The following is a 19,579-nucleotide window of genomic DNA, read 5'->3' on the forward strand; positions in this document are numbered from 1 at the left end:
GGACTGGAACCCAAGGCTTACCAACCGCACCCCAGGCTACCCCACTCTTCCGGATGCAGTAAGTTAACCCCATGGTGTGCAGTTTTACCTTGAGGCAGGACACCAATATAAATCTCTGTCTTCTCCCTGGAGTCTGAAAAGGCAAACAATTCTCAAAATTTAAATTGAAACATAAAAGCTTCTTTTCATACCCATGGGACTAAGAAGCCAGATTTCTTTTTAGGTGTCTTATTTGATCTTCTAAAAAAGTCCGTTCCTTCAGGCCATTAAAATAAGTGCTGTCTGCAGGGCAGGAGCGCTCGAGGGCTCCAGCAGCAGTCTGATCAAGTGGAGGGTCTTTGTAAACACTGCTCTTCAATTTGTTTCACAGGGACTATAAAAGGGAGGCTTTGATCACCATGCTTCTGTGATAAAACAATGGAGAAACACAGGTGTTACCTGCACTGGCCAGTGGAAATGGCCAGAGTGTAGACCTGGAGGGGCCATCACATCAGCTGTTTGCTTGTGGGCTGCGGTTCCTGTGAGGGGCTCACACAATGAGCCTACCAGCTGCAAAGGGGACCCCTAAGTTCTCTGCAAAGTCTGACAGTGGTTTGCTCAAGCAGGTGGATCTGGGAGTCAGAGTAACTCTGATTCAAGTACGAACTCTTTTTTTCTTCACAGGTAGCTTTGTGGTCAGTAATATAACTTGACGCTAAAATTCTACATCTGTTAAAGTGAAATAAGGACATCTACTTTCTAAGGTTGTTGTAAGAGGCACCTGAGGGAAGGGAGCTCAGTAGGAGGAGGCCCTGGCTGAGCTAGCTTGCTTCTCTTCCCCTCACCCTAATGAATAATATCATGGGGTTTCGGAATAATTTCCTATTGGAGTTCACAAAGTCTTCTCCTGTGCATTATGATACCAAGGAGTCATGCTTCTACGCTGACCTTGTAAGGGGCCAGGGAAGCAGCAGCAGCATCCGCATTTGTCAGACGGTGAGGGGACCCCAAATGGTGAGCAGAGGTGAGGCCCGGAGTCACAGAGCAGCAAGTGACACAGCCAGGATTTCACCCACCTATTTTCTTTCCTAATGTAGTGCTCGTTCCTCTGACGTGTGCCAATGTGATACACACACTGGTTAGCACAGATCAATATGACATTTTACTGTCAGTAAATTAAATCAAGACTCGGTCCGTTTAGACTGCTGATCTAAAGAGGCAACATTTCCCCTTCAGGCTATTACAGTGTCATAGCAAAGTGAGTAGCTATGTAGCTGTCTCTTTTATGACTAATCATGAGCTTCAAGAATAAAATACCTTCCTGTAAAACCTTTCTGGTTACTGACCAGAAAGACTTTCTCACAGACCCACCTGGCAGTTTTTCAATTTGTTGCCATTGATGTACTGTTAAATAAGACACTTGATTTCCTGCTGCGTCTTATGTTACCTGTCCAAGGTGGGAGACTTCAAGGTGACTTGTAGAGGATCTTGCATGTGGAGACAAGACCTTTTATTCCAGCCCTAACTTTGTCTCTAACCAGAATTCTAGCCTTGGATTCTCAACTATCCTTTCCAGACCTGATAAAATGCCTGTAATCCCAGCACTCTGGGAGGCTGAGGCAGGTGGATCACCTGAGCTCAGGAGTTCAAGACCAGCCAGAGCCAGATCCAGGCCCCCATCTCTAAAAATATCTGGGCATTGTGGTGGGCTCCTGTGTCCCAGCTACTTGGGAGGCTGAAGCAAGAGAATCACTTAAGGCCAAGAGTTTGAAGTCGCTGTGAGCTATGACTCCATGACACTCTACTGAGGGTGACAAAGGGAGACTCTGTCTAAAAAAAAAAAAAAAAAAAAGTCACTTGAAAGGTAATGACCCCGTATGTCAAACTCTGCTAGAACACAGTAATACCGACACTCAGACTTTCTCTCCCCACATTTAAAAAGCTTGTATTTCACTTTCATTTTCAGGTCCGTGTGGTGGGGAAAGACCCTGACCTGTGAGCTGTGATCCCACGGCACTCTACCCAGGGTGACAGAGTGAGACTCTGTCTCAAAAAAATAAATAAATAAATAAACAAAAAGTCACATGGAGCCACTCTCATCAGGAAACTTTGTGAAAATTTGAACCATACCAGAAGAGATTTATATATCCCAGATTTTTTTAAGCCTGAAATTTTGCTTTAAATTGGCATATTTCCATTCTGGGCATTGTCAGCTAAATCTGTTTTTCCCCGACAATAATTTGGCAGAATGTGTCTGGGCCACGCTTAGAGCCCCACTGTCAGACCCTCACGGAGCCCCTCTGTCTGGCCTGCCCTTCTCATGGCCATGTTAAGGACCATGACAAGATACCAGATGTTTGCAATTACAGCCAAAGCTCAATTACCCTGGCCAGTGCCTTGATCTCCTGACTCACAGTGAGCCCGGGCAGCCCCCTTTAGTTTTGCCTTGCTGTGTGTTGGCAGGACGTGCACACAGCCCACCCTCGTTAGAAGCCGATGGTTTCTCCAGTGCATGCACAGAGACCTGAAAAGCTTCCAGCCCTCTTCACTCTGACAAACAGCCTCGTGTGCCAGGCTGACAGGGATGCGCTGCTGGTTTGTCAGGAAAAGACCTGAACACCAAACCAGCCGTCAGCTGTGCTGGATGAAAGTGGATCGACACCCACAGGGCAGAAATGGAATTTTTTTTAAATCTAAAGAAATATCCCAAGATATATTCTAGAGACTTTGCGCTTCTTGAGCTCTGCCTCCAAAATGGGCTTAAAGAGTCCTGCGTTGCTTTCTCAGCCTTAGCACATGCCTGGTCCTCCTGCAGGGTTGCTGCCACTCTGTGAATGATGCAGAGATTAAGCCTCATGGAAGTGAGACCCAGCAGATGCGGGTTCGGCCCTTCTGCACTGGATCACGACAGACCCCCCTGGACTGAGGCTGTGAGCTCCCATGCTCCTCTGTCCCTCTTTCCACCCCACAGTAGGTTCACTCCCAGGCGAATCTGAAGTCAGGGATGCCAACGGTAAGGAGCATCCCCAGAAGGGAATGTGAGGCAGGGTAGGAGTGCCTGGTAAGGACTCCAGACGTGCAAACAGCTGGGAGCCAGGAGGGCACATGTTCAATGACCTTCCAGAAGGAGCTGCCACCCTGATTGCAGAAAAGCACAAAGTTATAGAATGCTTTAAGGATGGAGTTTGTAGACTACTTCACTCTCTCGGCACACACAACAGAAAGTCCCCAAATTCCAGACTGTCAGACAGCATAGCCTAACTCTTCCCCACGTGACACAGCAGAGTGGTCAAGGCTCACACAGCCACACTGTGTGTGATGGACCAACCGACCAGACAATTCATTCCACTGTCTCATCTGACAGCCCAAGCAATTGGAAATTATCTCATCAAATTTGCAAATTAATACAACTCATGCATATTCGGCTGTCCTGTTAACAGTCAAAGGTGTAATCATGAAATACACACTGCAGAGAGGATCTGTAACGTCAAGATCACAATTGACAAATGTGTTAAGTACGACATTGAATTTGCATTGTCTTTAAAATCCTTTCTAAAAACTCATGTATTTGTAGGAGAAAAGAAGCAATCATTTCAATACCTGTGTGTGAAATTGCATATCGTACTGTTTAGAAAGCACGGTGGGAAGTGTAGAAACATCAAGGGTTTTCACAGGGTGTGATAATTTATACACCTTACTCACTTACTTGCAGCACTGCAATGGCTCCCCATTGTCTAAGGACAAAACACTTCTTCAAGTCTCTTCCCAGTGTGGCACCCTTGGCTCTTCTAACTTCATCTCTTACAACTCCCGCTACGCTGCAGAGGCAGCACCACCACTGACTCACAGGACCGCCTTCCCCCTCCTCTCAGGCTGTCATCCAGTCTCGCGCACCTCTCCAGCTGGGCCAAGCCACTTTTTTCTTTTCTTTTTTTTTTTTTTTAAGACAGAGTCCCAGTCTGTCACCTTAGATAGAGCACCATAGCACCATAGCTCACAGCAATCTCAAACCCTTGGGATCAGCCCATCCTCTTGCTTCAGCATCCTGAATAGCTGGGACTACTAGTGCCTGCCACAATACCCGGCTAGTTTTTATACTTTTAGTAGAAATGGGGTCATACTCTTGCTCAGGCTGGTCTCAAACTCCTGAGCTCAAGCAATCCACCTGCCTCGGCCTCCCAGAGTGCTGGGATTACAGGGGTGAGCCACAGCATCACCCACTCTTCACTCCCCAAATGAGCCCTATCACTTCATCCTTGGATCAGCAATTTTAACCTTTCTCAAGCTGAGAAACATATTTAGAAGGTAAATGCTGGGTTATATTCAGAGAGATAATAGTTGAATAGATCTGGAATGGGACAAAGAATCTGATTTAGAAGCATGCCAGTAGATTCTGACAGAGGTGGTCCAAAATTCACACTTTTTTTTTTCCAGTTTTTCGCCAGGGCTGGGTTTGAACCCACCACCTCCAGTATATGGGGCCAGCGCCCTACTCCTTTGAGCCACAGGCGGCACCCCAAAATTCACATTTTAAAAAACACTGGCTTAGACAATGAGCTCACGATCTTTCCTCTCTCTGAAATGCCATTCTTTCTCTTGTCGCCCACAAAATTCCTATTTTTTACTCAAGGCTGTTCAAATTTAATCTTCTTCCCTTCTAGTCAGAACAAATTGCTTCCATCCCTGTGCTCCTGGCACACCCCACTTTTACCAAATTCATCCTAATCCATTTCATTTATTAGGTAAGTGTCTATATTCTCAGATAGATTGGAAATTACTTGTGGATTGCAACTATGTGCCACTCGTGCTTAAAAAATGTTTGATTAATAAATGAACAAATGGTCTTTGATGATAAAGTTTGCTCTGCCCTGCATCGTGTTCACTTTCATTTCTAACTGTCTAAACTCTAAAGATTCTCAATTTCCAAGTCAATATTACCTCTTTCATAAATCCTTCTCGGAGAAGCATAGGAATATATATCGTCTCCTCTGTGTGAGAACGGGACTTGTTTTATACTCTCCAAGCATTTATCTTGTTGTCTTGCTTTGCAGTTACCTGTGCACATTCTTCATTTCCCCGTCTCGTTCATCTTTGTGCTCCCAGAGAACATGGCAGAGCTCCTTGCTCGTAAGAGGTCACCAAAAAGTATTTGAGAATTGGATCGGACATGGTTAACTTGGCTGATAAAAGTGTGACCCCCAAGGACAGTTGAAAGATGCCATTTCCTTTCCTAGTCAGAGTAGAACAAAAATCACAATATGAAAATCATAAAGACACCAAGAACAATGCTTTGCTCTGTGGACATATCCTAAGTAAGAACTGTGAAGTTTGCAACCGATGGGCAAGTAACAACTTCACCTTTCTCAATGCAGTTGTTTGCAGCTCTGAAAAACAAAATGTTCACTGTGCAGGTCTCTGGTTAGCGAGGCTATTTATACCACTTATTATTCCTTCTGTAATTACTACTGTTGTAATGATTTTTTATTCCATGAATAAACTTAGATAAGGATATAATGTATAAGCTGCTTCCATCCTACATAGAAGTTCTGATCTGCTTATTCTAAAGTAGTGTATGAATATTTCCTCTTTCTTAATATTTAAGATGCCAATTGCCAGAAAGAACAAGAGGACAGAGTTATTCATTCCTTCATTAATGTATTTATTTGATAAAATTATGTACAATTACATGCAAGGACCATGTCTTTTTGCTACTTCCTCTTTGTAGGCTGAGACTGGCAGTTTCTGCCTACTGCATTCCACCTACACAGTGGTTCTCAACCTGTGGGTCATGACCCATTTGTAACAATGAAAATACATCCTGCGTATCAGATATTTACATTATGATTCATAACTAGCAAAATTACAGTTATGAAGTAGCAACAAAAATCATTTTATAGTGGGGGTCACCACAACGTGAGGAACTGTATTAAAGGGTCGTGGCATTAGAAACATTGAGAACCACTGACCTAGAACTTATTGACTTGAATGAAGGAACGAACAGATGACTGAACAATGAAAAGGAAGGTTTCATCCTTTCCCTAACCAAAGGAATGTACTGGCAGAGTCTTCCCAGGTTGTTAGAATAAACTAAAATTGAGTGAGTTACTATCAATCATGTCAGCAAGGTAAACCATATTCCTTAAAATTCTAACTAGATCTTTATTCCCATCACTGCACCTTAGTTTGTAAGGAGAAGAAATAGACTTTGTTGGTCAAGGAGCCCCTGTTCTATACAAAGGATACAGTTAATGTTACAACCTTACCTCCATGCATGAGCTTAAATAGGAAAAACCATTCTTACATTTCCTGTACCTTCAACAACTGAGAGATTTTCAAATAAAGAGGCAGTAGGTAAATAGATTTCTAAAACAGTGCCTGAAATACAGTCAGTTGGCACTAAAGTGTAGTCAAACCTTCAGTAGAAAGAAGGCATAAATACTAAAATAATCACCAAAAAGTCACTTACTGTCAAAATAGTATTGGGGGGACTATACTGAATGCTGGACGGGTAGGAGTCCATCACTATGGCTGTCCCTGGATTCAGTAGCGAAAGCAGCCGCTCCATTGTGCAGTGTTCAGTGATGACTGCGGATTGCTGGGTAAAGACTTCATGCAGCTCTCTAAACGAATGAGCTCCAAAGAGTGAAACTGTGTTAACTACGGGCAGCATGGCCACTGCAGCTAAGCAGAGGGCTGTGTCTCCACAGGAAGCCTAGGTACTGATTGAGAAGACTTCCTGTTCCCCCATGGTATGTCAGCCAGTCTCACTGGCAGAAAGAGAGACTGCCCCAGCTGCAGGCCTATAGTCACAGCCGTGACAAAGCACACTCCAGGAACCAGATAAACCAGGACTGCTGCGCTATTTTCTTTTGGGCTTTTATTCTAAGGCATTGACTGTAGGAAATTAAACATGCAGGTGAGCATTTACAAGAACTGTCCAGAGCCCTTTTAAATTCTATGAAAAGAGGCTGCATTATCATCCTATTCCTGAAAGCACAGGCAATGGTCAGGAATTAAATGATGGTGCCAAATACAAGCTGTAACCAAAAGACACAAAACTTTCTAAAATAATGTGGAAAACCTCATGACATTACAGAGTTTTCCTGAGTCCCCTGCATGGCAGCAGGATTGAAGAGATTGTGCTAGTAAAAATGTCAGCTGTAGAGTTTGTCTTGTACCTCATTACCTGGAAAATCCGGTGGGGTTTTACACTCTTCTGAATTACTATTTCCAGCCACACACCCAGACCTTGAACATCACTATTGCATTAATAAAAGCCATTTGGGGAAACAGGAAAAACAAAATATGAAGTTATAATGAGCATGATACGCTTTGGAGTCCCAAAGAAGAAAGACATGTGGGAAACTATGTGTGTGCATCCAGTATGTTTTTTTAAACATAAAAAAGTTATGTTTAAAACTGAAGATGAACTATGTATTTACATTAAACTGGGATCCTATTCCCAGAGACAGCAATAATAGTTTTACTTATCAGGGTATTTCATTATCACCTAATCTTTCCAAAGTATTTTAAAAATACCTTAAGAAATACATGAAAATTCTAAAAATGCAAAGTCACTCCTGAATAAATATTGGAATTAAATAGAAAGCAAAACTCTGCAGAGCTAACTAATGAAGAAATATAAGGTACTTGGACCAAGAAAGGAGCATGAACAAAAAGCAAGGTCAAAGGGACAAGTTTAGCATGTTTTTTAAACTAGCTGAGTGCCAAGAAAGTCTTCTGGAGCAAACCACTGACTAAAGAAATGTAAGTTTGGATTTCAGATGTATTTCAGTTTAAATTCCACCTTCAGCCCTCTGAACTTTGCAAGTTTTAGTCTCTTTATGCCTCACTTTCCACATCTGTATGCAGGGCTATAGTGAAAATATTTCTATGTTTCAGCTGAGTTACAGATTTTTGAGCAAATTTTGTTAAACTGGAACTCAATTAGAAGCAAATACAGGAAAGTAATTTATGATAGATTAGACAAAGAGAACTTCAGAGAGATTTACCTCTCCAGAGGTTATATGTTTACATTTCAAGAGATGCAAAGAGCTAGAACGAGAAAGACACCCCTGGTTGTAAACATGGAAACAATAGTTAAATTTTGCTAATAGAGATTTATATTAGGGGCCAAGATAGTGAACTAGAAGCAGCCTATACACAACAATATCACTGGGAGGGCTGGACATAATGAGTGGATTTCCACTTTCATATTGATCATCTAAGAGAGAACATCATGAATCAGAAGAGAGGTAACAGGAGGTTCTAAGAGAGGGAAGAGAGGTAATGTGCTTTGCAGGTTTGAGGGACATGGGGATAATGACTTCATCATCTTGATACCAAAGCCAGGAAAGGGCATAACAAAAAAAAGAAAACTACAGACCACTACTTCTTATGAACATAGATGAAAAAAATTATCAGTGAAATACTAGAAAACCAAACTCAACAGCATAGCAAAAAGAAAATTCACCATAATCAATGGGTTTCATTCCAGGGATGCAAGGATGATTCAACATATGTAAGTCAATAAATATGACTCACCACGTAAACAGAAGCAAAAACAAAGGACATATAATCATCTTAATAGACACAGAAAGCATTTAGGAAAATCTAGCATCCTTTCATGATAAAAAAAAAAAAAAAAAGCAACAAATCAGGCATAGAAAGGACATACCTCAAAATTATAAAATTCTTATATGACAAGCCCATAGTCAACATCATACTGAATGGGGGAAAATTGAAAACTGGAACAAGACAAAGGTTCCCACTGTTACTACTTCTATTCAACATAGTACTGAAAGTTCTAGCCAAAGTAATCAAACAAGAGAAAGAAATGAAGGACATCCAAAAAGTGAAAGAGAAAGCCAAACAATCTCAGTTGGCTCATTGTATAATCTTATATCTAGAAAATCCTAGAAGCCCAGTCAAAAGGCTCCTGGAATTGATAGGTAAATTCAACAAAGTCTCAGGTTACAAAATAAATGCTCATTAATAAGTAACATTTCTGTATAACAGTCAAGCCAAGAGGCAAATCAAAGACCCAATGCCATTTACAATAGCTCCAAAAAAAAAAAAAAAAATTCTTATGGATACACTTAACCAAGGAGGTGAAAGACCTCTGTAAGAACAACGAAACACTGATGAAAGAAATTGTAAATGATACAAACTAAAAAACAAACAAACAAACAAAAAAAACTCATGGATTTGTAGAATCAACATCATTAAATGTCCAAACTTCCAAAAATGATTCATAGATTCAATGTAATTTTCATCAAAATACCAACATCTTATTTTAAAGATCTAGGAAATATAACCCCAAGATTCATTTAGAGCTTTAAAAAAGAGCCTGAATAGCTTTTTTTACATATAAAGGACAAATCTGGAGACATCACAATGCCTAACTTCAAAATATGTCATGGTACAGGTAAAGATATTCAAAGGAAGAAAATAGAGAATGCAGAGAAAAAATTATATAACTACAACCAACTATCTTTCACAAAGCAGACAAAAACATACATTGGGGAAAGGACACTTTATTCAACAAATGATGCTAGAGAAATTAGCCATATGCAGAAGAATGAAACAGAACCCCTATCTCTCACCATATACAAAAATTAATTCAAGATGTACTAAAGACTTAAATTCAAGATGTAAAACCATAATAATTCTAAGAGAAAACTCTTCTAGATTCTTGGCTAGGCAATGAATTTATAACTAAGACCCCACAGGCAAATACAACAAAAATAAATAAATGGGACTTAATTAAATTAAGAAGTTTCTATACAGCAAAGGAAATAATCAACAGAGCAAACACACAATGCACAGAAAGGGAGGAAATATTCACAAAACATACATTTGACAAAGGACGAATATCCAAAATATACAAAGAACTCAAACAAAACAGCAAATAAAAACAACCCCATCGGAAAGTGACATCAAAAGACCTGAACAAATCTTTTTCAAAAAAAGATAGACAAATAGCCAACAAATAAATTTCCAAAAAAAAATGTTCAACATCACTAATCATTAGGGAAATGCAAATTAAAACCACAATGAGATATTCCCTTATGCCTATTAGAATGGCCATTATTAAAAAATTAAAAAAAAAAAAGTGTATATGGAGAGGAGGGAATTGTATGTATTGTTGGTACAACTGTAAACTGGTACAACTCCTATGGAAAATAGCTTAGAGAATCCACAAAGCGCTAAAAGTGGACCTACCATTTGATTTAGAATTCCCATTACTGGGCAATGTATATTCACACACATAGACACTATGGAGTTCTATGAAAGTCTATTTGGTCATGCCATAAAAGGAATGAAATAATGTTTTTCACAGCAACATGGGTGAAACTAGAGGTCACTATCCTATGTGAAGGATCTCAGGAATGGAAAAACAAATGCTACATGCTTTCACCAGTAAGTAGGAACTAAACAATGGGTACATGCAGGCACAGAGATGTAAAGGCCATTGGTAACTAAGACGGAAGGGGAGGAAGAAGGGATAAAAACTACCCACTGGGCACAGTGAACACTGTCCTGGTGATGGGCACATTAAATACCCTGACTTCAACATTATTCAGTGTATCTATGTAATAAAAACATTCATACTCTCTTAATATTTTCACATTTAAAAAAATTAAAAAGAAAAGATTAAAGTAGGGAGGGGAAAGTAACTTTTTGGAACAAAAAATTATAGAGAAAGATATTTACATTTCAAAAGATTAGAGCAAGAAGCCGTAATGATTCTCAAAAATCAAAGAGGTTTTGTTGTCTCTTTTCAGTATGGAGAGAGCACCTGGATTCATTTTTTTCAGGATTCCTTTCATATAATACAGATCCTGTACGTGTAAGCTTGCTACCCAACTCTTATCATGTCCCTTTGGAAATAAGAGTTGGGGCACAGGGGAATCACGGGGTGGTTATTTGTCATAAAGAATAATCAATCTTCTCTGCACCAGAAAACTTGTGTGTGCATCCAGTATTTGTATTAATAAAGATAAATATTAAAAACTTACTACTTTCATGTTGGAGTTGGTGGCTATTAGGTAAGCAAAAGGAATAGACTAAAACAATTCATGCGGTACTGCATTAGTGTTGTAGACAGCAGTGAGAACTCAAGGTTAATGTAACACAGATATAGATGGATACTTATAGACATATTATTAGATACATGTATGTATACTAGTTAGTATACACACAAATGTTTTTTTGCTTTGTTATCTGAGAGGACCTAAAGCAAAAAACAGCCCAGTAACAATGAGCATGCCTAACAACCAGGTCTTGTTTTCTAATATCATTCTCCATTAAATAGGACCAGGGCTCCTTGGAGAAAGGATTGATTTTACAACTGAGGCAGAAAATTCATAAGATAAGCCTGGAGCATTTCATAGCAATAAAAATTCCTCCAACAAAAAACTCTTAGACCAGATGGTTTCACACCTGAATTTTGACCTACAAAGAAAAATTGATACCTGTTCTGCAGAAATTATTTCATAACTTCAAGAAGGAAGGAATCCCCCCTGCCCCAGTATATGTTACAAGGCCAATATCTCTTTGATACCAAAGCCAGGAAAGGACTCAACAATAATAGAAAACTATAGACCAATATGCCTAATGAATATAGATTCAAAAATTCTGAATGAAATCCTAGCAAACCAAATACAGTTGCACATCAAAAAGAAATTCACCATGACCAAGTGGGCTTCATCCAAGAGATGTAAGAATGGTTCAAACTATACAAATCTATAAATGTAATTCACCACATGAATAGAAATAAAAACAAAGACCATATTATCTTCTCTACAAATGCAAAAAAAGCATTTGACAAAATTCAGGACCTTTTTCTGATAAGAAAGCTTAACAAAATAAGCACAGATAAGACTTACCTCAAAATTATAAAAGCCATATATGGCAAACCCACAGCTAACATCATACTAAACAAGGAAAAACTGAAAACATTCTCACTTAGAACTGGAGCCAGATAACATTTCCCACTATTACCACTTCTATTCAACATGGTGCTAGAAGTTCTAGCCACAGCAATCAAATAAGAAAAAGAAATTAAGGGTATTCAAATGGAGAAAGGGTATTCAAGGGTATTCAATGGAGAAAGAAAAGGACTAATTATTACTCTTTGCTAATGATATGATCTTATACCTAAAAAATCCCAAATTCTGCCAAGGGACTCCTGGAATTGATAAACAAATTCTGCAAAGCCTCAGATTACAAAATCAATATACACAAACCGGTAGTATTTGTATACCCCAACAGCAGTCAAGCTAAGAATCAAATCCAAGTTTCAATACCCTTCATAATAGCAACAAAGAAAATAAAATGCCTAGGAATATATTTAACCAAGAAGATGAAAGACCTCTATAAGGAGAACCACAAATACTGAGGAAGGGCCTAAAACAAAAAAATTGCAGAGGTTGTAAAGAGATGGAAAAACATATCATGCTCACAAATTGGCATAATCAACATTGTTTAAATGTCTATACTATCCAAAGTGATTTAGAGATTCAATGTAATCCTCCATTAAAATACCAACATCATTTGTTTTTTGAAGATCTAGAAAAAATACCTTTACCCTTCATATGAAATGAGGAAGAAAAAAAAAAACCTTAAGCAAAAAGAACAAATCAAGAGGCACCATTTCACCAGGCTTCAAGCTATACTAAAAGGTAATAGTAACCAAAATAGCATGATACTGGCACAGGAACAGACATATAGACCAATGGGATCAGAATAGGAAAATCAGATATAAAACCATTTTCATATTGTCATCTGATCTTTGATAAAGCAAACAAAATCATACACCACAGAGAAAAACTCAAGTAAATCAGCAAGAAAAACTCAACCAACCTCATTACAAAGTGGGCAGAAGACATGAAACTTTCCAAATGAAGGTACACTCGTGGCCAATAAACAATGAAAAAATATTCAATGTCTATAATCATCAGGGAAATGCGATCTAAATCCACTGAGAATGCTCCTGTTAAGAATCCCAAAATGACAAGTGCTGGAGAGGATGAAGAGATAAAGAAACTATTATACACTGTTGGTGGGACTGCAAACTAGTACCTCTATAGAAAGTAATATGAAGATAACCTCAAAGAACTAAAAAGAGACCTACCATTTCACCCAGAGACCTACTACTTGGTATTTACCCAAACAGGGAAAAAAAAGACATTTAATCAAAAAGGCACTTGAACTAGAATGTTTATTGCAGCACAATTCACAATTGCAAAGATGTGGAAACAATCCAAGTGCCCACCAATACATGCGTAGATTAACAAAATGTGCTGTATGTATGCCATGGAGTACTACTGAGTCATAAAAAATTAATGGTGATCTAGTAATTTTTGTAATAACCTAGATGGAACTGGAAACCACTCTTCTAAGTGAAGTATCACAAGAATGGAAAAACAAACACCATATGTGCTTATACTCAAATAGAACTTTTCAATCAACACGTATGTGAACTATATGGAAGTGAAACCCAATGGATATCAAGCAGAAGGGGGGGTGGTCTGGGTAAATTCACACTCGACAATTACAATGCACAAAAAATATTTATACCCCTGTAATATTCTGAAATAATTGTTTTTAAATAATTAATACTGACTCTACTTACATTATTCAAAAATTCAAGGAAAAGGGATTACTTTCAAACGTATTCTACAAGACCTATATTACCTTGACACCAAAACCAGACAAAGACACAATAACAACCAAAAAAAGAAAACTATTGGCCAATATCTAAGATGAACATATAGAGGCGGAGCATGATGGCAGCCGGGAAAGACATTTAGCCCAGCTCTCCCAGAACTACAGGTGAGAGTGAGTGGGCCAGATCATTCCCAATATGGAATATTGGTGTGGAATGGCAGTTCGGGAAGTGCAGCGAGGTGGCAGATTACAGGACTTGGAGTGTAATCCTGCACTGCAAGACTGCCAGGAAGGTTTTTGCACCCAGCAGCAGCAACGGCACCCAGGTCCCTCACGGAGGATTACAATTCCAACTTCATGGGGAAACTAGGTATAGTGTGGAAAGACTGGTGAAGTATGGACTCCTGAGTGGAATTTGGCAGAGAGGCGCCACTGTGGTTAGGCATGGGAGAGACACTCAGACGGGAAAGATCCCAGATTGGAAGCCACCAATGTTTTAAAATTTGGGAGGTGGCAGTCGCAGCAGGCACATTTCCACATGGGCCAGGAGCTGTGATTTGAGTCTCACCTGCAGGCAGTCATCCTGCACTCAGAGCAGGCCCAGTATATCCCACACTTCACAGGAACTGTTGCAAGGAGAATTTGTGAGACCTGCCTGTGAAGATTTTTTGAGATTGGTGGAATAAACGGTTCGGAAGGTTCTAGGCACTAGGTAGGTAACCAGGCAACCACCAAGAACAGTCTAAGCTGGGAAACAGGTATAAGCCTAGGAACTACTCACAGCGCCACCTGGTGTCCAGAAAGTATATTGCAAAATAAATATATTCCTACTAAAGTTGATCCCTATGGCATACATATAGTCATATGTTTTTATATATACATATAAATAATTGTTTTATTGTTGGTGCCTTTCTTTCTTTGCTCATTCTTTTTGATTTTTTTGCATTTTTTCCTTTTTCATTTCTTGAAGTAGTTATTGTTAATTTTTTTAATTATTATTAATATTATCATTTTTTTATCTTCTTCCCTTCCTCTTATGGTTGCTGAGAGTACTTACATCAGGCTATTTGAGTTTTTTGTTTGTTGGTTTGTTTGTTGTAGATTGTCTGTCTGTTTGTGTGTCTGGTTGCTTTTTTGTTTGTTTGTTCATTTTGTTCCAATGTGTCTTATGGTTTTGCTAAATCATCAGGTTGGCTATTTTCCCTAACTCCAATTTTTATGTTCAATAAGAGCAAAGAGGTGTAGGGGATGCTGGATGACTAAAGCCAGCATTCAACAGAAGCTCCCATCCAGAAGGAGAGATAATGGCCAGAAAGAAGTCAACAAAGCTAAAGGTGGGAGCCCAGCTGATTGCACATCTCTGCTGAGGCAAGCTGTGACAAGGAATAAAATTTCAGGTACAGAACCCATCCCAAAGAGGACATGTGTCCGTCCCCTCCCCCAAGAGAGTTGCTTGCTTGCTGTGGGATCTCTACTAGTGAGCAGTGAACTAAGGTTCTCTTCTCTCACCCCAGGGGAGCAAGTTGCTGGAAGCTGGGACTCCTTCTCCAGAGAGTTCCTGCTGTGATCCCAGGCATTCTCTTGTCTGGCAGAAAGGTTGAACAAATATTTTCCCTGCCACTTTGAACTTCCAGTCCACCCTTCCCCCCACCTGGCAGTCTAGAAGCCCGACCCCTGAAGAGATCAGAGTGTCCAAAGTTCTTTGTTAGTACTGGGCATTGCATGGACTGCAGTAGTGCAGCTACGCTGTAACTGTGAATCTGGTAACAGTGCAGAAAGGCACAGGAGGGAAGGTGTCTGGTCTGGCTCTGAGAAAGTGCAACTCAGCAGTGGATGGAGACTTAGGTCTCCATTCAACGGGAGACTCAGGAACCACAGTGGCACAGGAACCCAAGTAGAGACACCTACCACCCAGCATCAGCATTAATAGATGATCCTGCCAGTATCAAATTTCAGAGAGACACCTCCCTAATTATGTGGACTGCCAGAGGGAGCTGGAACTCGCATTGCAGGGATACCAGAGGAGCAGAGTGGCTGGGGCAGAGGAACATTTTCTGAGGATAAAAAACATTTGCTGCTTTTTTAACCTCTGGTTTGGAACAAGCTCAGGTGGAAGACCCCCCATTTTCCATTGAGCACCTGAAATAGACCTCAGCTCCCCCAGCCAGCTGGTGGCAGAGTGTGATCACCTGGCTGAGGCATTGACTTCCCTCTGACTCTGGCAGGCCGAAATCCTTGGTTCATTTGCTCATTGGAGGAAACTGGGCCACAGCCCAGTGGGACTACCAGTGCCTGGGTGTGATGGAGGTGCAAAGTGGGGAAGGAGGCACCAGCCCCCCCCCAGACTATTTTGCTGGGTGGGCCATTCTGACTCCACAAAGCACCTGAGTGAGTTACACTTGAGCTGCCAGTGGACTCCCGCTGTCTAGTTGCTGGAGACCTTTTGAACTCTCCCACTTGATTTGTGTTTGTGTTGACCAGAACAATTGGTTTGGAACTCTTGACCTGGGCCAATACCCCAGGAACCACCAAGATTGTATCCTGGTTGTGTTGTTGTGGGAGGGTGGGATTCCCCTCTTCCAGCTGTTGCCTTTGGGGAGCAGGGTGTCATAATTGCTTATATATCTCCACAGCTGAGATTTCAACCCAAAGCCACTGATTCGCTAGGATGGGACATAGACTAGCTGAATACAGGACAGAGGCATCTAGCCCCATCACATCAAGCAGGGCCCCAGAGTTTCAAGTTGTAGTACTGAATGGGACTTTGTAAAGCTCTAGGGGAAAAGCCACAATCACCAGTCCCAGTTCTTTGGTAGGAGTCCTCAATTCAATTTCACCTCACCAGCTTCTCTAGCCAAACAGCAAACAATAATCATGGGGCAGAATCAGCAGAAAAACTCTGGCAATGTGAATAATCAGAGTAGATCAATTCCCCCAAGGAATGGCAAAGGAGACACAACAGAAGATCCCATTCATAAACAAATGGCTGAGATGTCAGAAATCAAATTCAGAATTTGGATTACAAATAAGAATAACAGAATGGACCTAAGGTTGGTATTAGAAATTCAGAAAGTAATTCAAAAGTTGTCTCGAGAATTCAATAAATTCAAAGACAAAATCACCAAAGATAGTGACACATTGAGACAAGAGCTTGCAGCCCTCAAAGATCTGAGAAATACAGTAGAATCCCTCAATAACAGAATGGAGCAGGCAGAAGACAGCATCTCTGACATTGAAGACTAAGCTTGTGAATGCTCCCAAACATTCGAAGTGGAAGAGCAGTGGAGAACAAAAATAAATCATTCCCTGAGAGAATTGTGGGACCACTCCAAAAAAGCAAACAGTTGCCTCATAGGAATTCCTGAAGGAGAAGAGGATGATCTGAAAGGCACAGATATTCTACTCCAAGAAATAATTGAGGAGAACTTCCCAGGCATGGTAAGAGATACTGAAATTCAGATAGCAGACAATTTCAGAACCCCAGCATGACTCAATCCAAAAAAATCATCTCCTAGACCAGGGGTCCTCAAACTGGGGCCCACAGGCCACATGAGGAGGTGTGATTGTATTTATTCCCATTTTGTTTTTTTACTTCAAAATAAGATATGTGCAGTGTGCATAGGAATTTGTTCATAGTTTTTATATTTAACTATAGTCCAGCCCTCCAATGGTATGAGAACTGGCCGCCTGTTTAAAAAGTTTGAGAACCCCTGTCCTAGACACATTGTAATTAACTTCACCAAAGTTAATGTCAAGGAGAAAATCCTGCAAGCAGCCAGACATAAGGAAATCATAACCTACAAGGGGAAGAATATTAGAATGACTGTAGATCTCTCTGCTGAAAGTTTTCAAGCTAGAAGAGGATGGTCATCAACCTTCAATCTCCAAAAACAAAACAACTTTCAGCCCAGGATCCTGTATCCAGCTAAATTGAGTCTCATTTCTGACAGGGAAGTTAAATACTTCAATGGCATACACAGGTTGAAGAAATTTGCCATAACTAAACAAGCTATTCAGAATATCCTCAGACCCATCTTCCATAATGACCAGCACAATGCTCTACCACCAAAGTAAACTGACTCTGAAATTCTTCATCAAAACCCAATTTCCACAGTTGCAAAAGGATTAAAAATGTCCACTGGACTTTCAAAAAACTCTCAATCAATACTCTCTTATCAATACTCTCAATTAATGTGAATGGTTTAAATTGTCCTGTTCAGAAACACAGGTTGCCTGACTGTATACAAAAACTCAGGCCAGATATCTGCAGCATACAAGAATCTCATCTTACCTTAAAGGATAAATATAGATTCAGGGTGAGGGGATGGGTATCTATGATCCAGGCAAACTGAAATCAGAGAAAAAGCAGGAATTGTAATTTTATTTGCAGATACATTAGACTTAAAGCCAACAAAAGTAAGGAACAACAAGGATGGTCACTTTATATTTCTTAAGAGAAACACTCAACATGATGATACTTTAATTATTAACATTTAGCACCCAACCAGAATGCTCCTCAATTTATAAGGGAGTCCCTAACAGACATGAACAATTTAATACCTTCCAGCACCATAATAGTTGGAGATTTCAATACCCCTTTGGCAGTGTTGGATATATCCTCCATTAAGAAACTAAGCAAATAAATTTTGGGGTAGTCTTCTCTTCACTGTGGCATGTCTAGTGGCACCCAGAAACCAGGAATACAGAGCAATCTGGATCTCATCTAGAATCTGCACACATGACCTGGCCTCCACCTGCAATTCAGAAGATAAGGCCGGACTTTGAGACAATCTTACCTGAAAAGAAATCACAGACTAGGAAAAAGAGAAGAAGACATGGCTGGTTCTCAGATACATATATCAAAGGACTTGCTGCCTCTAAGCCAGACCTGATCACATGTCTGGAACAAAGGAAAGAGCCCTGGAATGTGAAGAGAGAAGAGGCAACAGCTAAACAGCCAGTACAACTAGGAAGTCGGACAGTGGAATGAATTCTGAGAGAAAGAGGATTTAAAATTAGCTATCCTGAGGGAGACAAGATGGCTGACTGAAGCCAGCTTTCCACAAAGGCTCCTGTCCAGAAGGAGAGTTAAGGGACAAAAATTTAGTAAGCAACCTGGTGGATTTGAGCTGCACCAAGAGAGAAGGTTGAAGAACACGCATCAAACCTGCTGAGGTGAGCTGCAACCACAAGGACACAAACAAAAGGTACAAGAATCCATCACCAAGCAGACAGGATTCCCCCCTTCCCCATGAGACTGGGTCAAGAGCCCCACAAACAAACGGGCAAAATCAAAGGCCCTCCCACTTAAGTCCATGGGAGAGAACTTCTAAAAACTGGACCTACCTCCCCTACTAGGGTGCCATGGCGTTCTCCTCCCAGGCATAAAACTGCATAAAACTGTAAATATCCTTTTCCTGCAACTCTGAACACCCAGCACTCCCCTCCACTCACACTGAGGTCTAGAGGCCTGTCCTCCAGAAGTTCGGATAATTGGGTGATTTCTCAAGGGGTGTGGACAGTGCCCAAGCTGCAGCTGGTCAGCGCTGACTCTGGGGCACGGGAGCGAGGAGAGAACAGTTGGCTGAGGGGGAGCCATTCCAGGGTGGCGCTTCCCTGAGGTGTGGTGCAGCAGCCCTCCTTGGGCAGCAATACAGCCAGGCATAAAACTGTGTGAAACTATGTATCCTCCCCGCTTGCAATGCTCAGCTCCCAGCACTCCCCTCCACTCTCACTCTGGGGTCTGGGGGCCTGTCCCCCAAGGAGTCTGGAATTTTGGGTCATCTCTCGAGGGGTGTGGACAGAGCATAAACTGCGGCTGGTCAGTGCTGACTCTGGGGCACGGGAGAGAGGAGAGAAGGGTCAGCTGGGGGCGAGCCACACCAAAGCTGCAGTTCCTGGAGGCAGATCAACAGCCGTTCTTTTT

The 19,579-nt window shown here is 40.9% G+C and overlaps 1 pseudogene; it reads left to right on the forward strand.

Moving 5' to 3' along the window:
- Positions 1–840: 840 nt before the first annotated feature.
- Positions 841–19,579, forward strand: part of LOC128573099 (cell cycle checkpoint protein RAD17-like) — a 31,816-nt pseudogene continuing 13,077 nt past the window's right edge.

This window comes from Nycticebus coucang, chromosome 20, assembly GCF_027406575.1.
Source record: "Nycticebus coucang isolate mNycCou1 chromosome 20, mNycCou1.pri, whole genome shotgun sequence".
NCBI classification, from domain to species: Eukaryota; Metazoa; Chordata; class Mammalia; order Primates; family Lorisidae; genus Nycticebus; species Nycticebus coucang.